Genomic DNA, 4416 nt, shown 5'->3' on the forward strand with positions numbered 1-4416 from the left:
GCCGGTCTACCCCGTCTCGGTCCGGGGACACCAGGTCTGCTGGCTCTCGGGCCGGGGACACCAGGTCTTCTCCGGATCTGGCGGGACACCAGGTCTACCCCGGTCCCTGGGACACCAGGTCTACCCCGGCGCCCGGGACACCAGGTCTACCCCGGAGCCCGGGACACCAGGTCTACCCCGGCGCCCGGGACACCAGGTCTACCCCGGAGCCCGGGACACCAGGTCTACCCCGGCGCCCGGGACACCAGGTCTACCCCGGAGCCCCGGACACCAGGTCTACCCCGGCCCCCGGGACACCAGGTCTACCCCGGAGACCCGGACACCAGGTCTACCCCGGCGCCCGGGACACCAGGTCTACCCCGGAGCCCGGGACACCAGGTCTACCCCGGCGCCCGGGACACCAGGTCTACCCCGGAGCCCGGGACACCAGGTCTACCCCGGCGCCCGGGACACCAGGTCTACCCCGGAGCCCCGGACACCAGGTCTACCCCGGCCCCCGGGACACCAGGTCTACCCCGGAGCCCGGGACACCAGGTCTACCCCGGCGCCCGGGACACCAGGTCTACCCCGGCGCCCGGGACACCAGGTCTACCCCGGAGCCCCGGACACCAGGTCTACCCCGGCCCCCGGGACACCAGGTCTACCCCGGAGACCCGGACACCAGGTCTACCCCGGCCCCCGGGACACCAGGTCTACCCCGGAGCCCGGGACACCAGGTCTACCCCGGCGCCCGGGACACCAGGTCTACCCCGGAGCCCCGGACACCAGGTCTACCCCGGCGCCCGGGACACCAGGTCTACCCCGGAGCCCCGGACACCAGGTCTACCCGGCGCTCGAGGACACCAGGTCTACCCCGGAGCCCGGGACACCAGGTCTACCCCGGCCCCCGGGACACCAGGTCTACCCCCGAGCCCGGGACACCAGGTCTACCCCGGCCCCTGGGACACCAGGTCTACCCCGGCTCCCGGGACACCAGGTCTACCCCGGCCCCTGGGACACCAGGTCTACCCCGGCGCCTGGGACACCAGGTCTACCCCGGCCCCCGGGACACCAGGTCTACCCCGGAGACCCGGACACCAGGTCTACCCCGGCGCCCGGGACACCAGGTCTACCCCGGGCTCTAGGACAACAGGTCTACCCCGCTTCTGGCCGGAGACACCAGGTCTACCCCGTCTTGTGCCGCAGACACCAGGTCTACCCCGTCTCGGGCCGGGGACACCAGGTCTACCCCGTCTCTGGCCGCGGACAGCCGGTCTACCCCGTCTCGGTCCGGGGACACCAGGTCTGCTGGCTCTCGGGCCGGGGACACCAGGTCTTCTCCGGATCTGGCGGGACACCAGGTCTACCCCGGTCCCTGGGACACCAGGTCTACCCCGGCGCCCGGGACACCAGGTCTACCCCGGAGCCCGGGACACCAGGTCTACCCCGGCGCCCGGGACACCAGGTCTACCCCGGAGCCCGGGACACCAGGTCTACCCCGGCGCCCGGGACACCAGGTCTACCCCGGAGCCCCGGACACCAGGTCTACCCCGGCCCCCGGGACACCAGGTCTACCCCGGAGACCCGGACACCAGGTCTACCCCGGCGCCCGGGACACCAGGTCTACCCCGGAGCCCCGGACACCAGGTCTACCCGGCGCTCGAGGACACCAGGTCTACCCCGGAGCCCGGGACACCAGGTCTACCCCGGCCCCCGGGACACCAGGTCTACCCCCGAGCCCGGGACACCAGGTCTACCCCGGCCCCTGGGACACCAGGTCTACCCCGGCTCCCGGGACACCAGGTCTACCCCGGCCCCTGGGACACCAGGTCTACCCCGGCGCCTGGGACACCAGGTCTACCCCGGCCCCCGGGACACCAGGTCTACCCCGGAGACCCGGACACCAGGTCTACCCCGGAGACCCGGACACCAGGTCTACCCCGGCCCCCGGGACACCAGGTCTACCCCGGAGCCCGGGACACCAGGTCTACCCCGGCGCCCGGGACACCAGGTCTACCCCGGAGCCCCGGACACCAGGTCTACCCCGGCCCCCGGGACACCAGGTCTACCCCGGAGACCCGGACACCAGGTCTACCCCGGCCCCCGGGACACCAGGTCTACCCCGGAGCCCGGGACACCAGGTCTACCCCGGCGCCCGGGACACCAGGTCTACCCCGGAGCCCCGGACACCAGGTCTACCCCGGCCCCCGGGACACCAGGTCTACCCCGGAGCCCGGGACACCAGGTCTACCCCGGCGCCCGGGACACCAGGTCTACCCCGGAGCCCCGGACACCAGGTCTACCCCGGCCCCCGGGACACCAGGTCTACCCCGGAGACCCGGACACCAGGTCTACCCCGGCGCCCGGGACACCAGGTCTACCCCGGAGCCCGGGACACCAGGTCTACCCCGGCGCCCGGGACACCAGGTCTACCCCGGAGCCCGGGACACCAGGTCTACCCCGGCGCCCGGGACACCAGGTCTACCCCGGAGCCCCGGACACCAGGTCTACCCCGGCCCCCGGGACACCAGGTCTACCCCGGAGACCCGGACACCAGGTCTACCCCGGCGCCCGGGACACCAGGTCTACCCCGGAGCCCGGGACACCAGGTCTACCCCGGCGCCCGGGACACCAGGTCTACCCCGGAGCCCCGGACACCAGGTCTACCCCGGCCCCCGGGACACCAGGTCTACCCCGGAGCCCGGGACACCAGGTCTACCCCGGCGCCCGGGACACCAGGTCTACCCCGGAGCCCGGGACACCAGGTCTACCCCGGCGCCCGGGACACCAGGTCTACCCCGGAGCCCCGGACACCAGGTCTACCCCGGCCCCCGGGACACCAGGTCTACCCCGGAGACCCGGACACCAGGTCTACCCCGGCCCCCGGGACACCAGGTCTACCCCGGAGCCCGGGACACCAGGTCTACCCCGGCCCCTGGGACACCAGGTCTACCCCGGCCCCTGGGACACCAGGTCTACCTCGCGCCGGCGGGACTTAGTCAAATAGCGGCGGGTGCCGGGTAGACCTGTTGTCTCGGCCGGCTGCGGAAGTTCACCAAGGGGTCGCTGTTGTCGGCTGCCTCCGGCTGCCTCATCGTAGGCTGCGGCCTGAGGCGGCGCCCCTTCCCGGTCGATCTCCATCGGTCCTCTTGGAGGCCTCGGCGGCTTGGGACTTATCTGCCCGTATTATGGGAGCGAGGTGACGGGCCGCATCCCCGTAGGTTGGCTGAGGCTGTGCCTACGTTTAAGGCGGAGAGGAGCAGCCGCACTCAGGTGGCCGGCAAAGGGAAAAAGCCAGTGTTCCGCCTAGCCGGGGCGAGTCTCCTTGTGGCTCGGCTCCGGCTCCCGTCCCTCCCGGGGAAGTTGGCACAGTGAGAGCGAGGCCGAGAGAGAAGGGCTGAGAAAAGACGGACCGGATCCCCCCGAGAGACCGAGAGAGAAGGGCTGCGAGCGGAGGGGCCGGTTCCCCCGGGAGGCCGAGAGATAGAGAGAGAGAGAGAGAGAGAGAGAGAGAGAGAGAAGGGGCCGGATTCCCCCCGGGATGCCGAGAGAGAAGGGCTGCCGAGCGGAGGGGCCGGATTCCCCCCGGGATGCCGAGAGAGAAGGGCTGCCGAGCGGAGGGGCCGGATTCCCCCCGGGATGCCGAGAGAGAAGGGCTGCCGAGCGGAGGGGCCGGATTCCCCCCGGGATGCCGAGAGAGAAGGGCTGCCGAGCGGAGGGGGCCGGTTTCCCCCGGGATGCCGAGAGAGAAGGGCTGCCAGCGGGGAGGGGCCGGTTTCCCCCGGGATGCCGAGAGAGAAGGGCTGCCGAGCGGAGGGGCCGGATCTCCCCCCGGGGATGCCGAGAGAGAAGGGCTGCCGAGCGGAGGGGCCGGATCTCCCCCCCGGGATGCCGAGAGAGAAGGGCTGCCGAGCGGAGGGGCCGGATCTCCCCCCGGGATGCCGAGAGAGAAGGGCTGCCGAGCGGAGGGGCCGGTTTCCCCCCGGGATGCCGAGAGAGAAGGGCTGCCGAGCGGAGGGGCCGGATCTCCCCCCGGGATGCCGAGAGAGAAGGGCTGCCGAGCGGAGGGGCCGGATCCCCCCGGGATGCCGAGAGAGAAGGGCTGTGAAAGGCGATTCGAGAGAGCCGCTTGGCGGGCGAGGCGGCGGCGCCTCGTCCCTTTTGTGCCTGGCCTTAAGCCGGGGCCCACTCGGCGGGCACTGTTTCGGGCCGTCCGCCCGCCCGGTGAAGCTGCGGAGCCGGGGTCGGGGCGCCCCGTCCCCGGGCCGCCTCGTTGAAGCCGTCCCCCTTCCTCGGCCTTAAGCCGGGGACCCGCGTTGGCGGGCGGAGTTTTTCGGAGTTGACGGACCCGGCACCCGACAGAGAGAGAGAGAGAGAGAGAGAGAGAGAGAGAGAGTCCGAGAGCCCCCCGGACCTTTCCCGGGCGAGGCGGCGGCG

Source organism: Zonotrichia albicollis, unplaced genomic scaffold, assembly GCF_047830755.1.
Source record: "Zonotrichia albicollis isolate bZonAlb1 unplaced genomic scaffold, bZonAlb1.hap1 Scaffold_135, whole genome shotgun sequence".
NCBI classification, from domain to species: domain Eukaryota; kingdom Metazoa; phylum Chordata; class Aves; order Passeriformes; family Passerellidae; genus Zonotrichia; species Zonotrichia albicollis.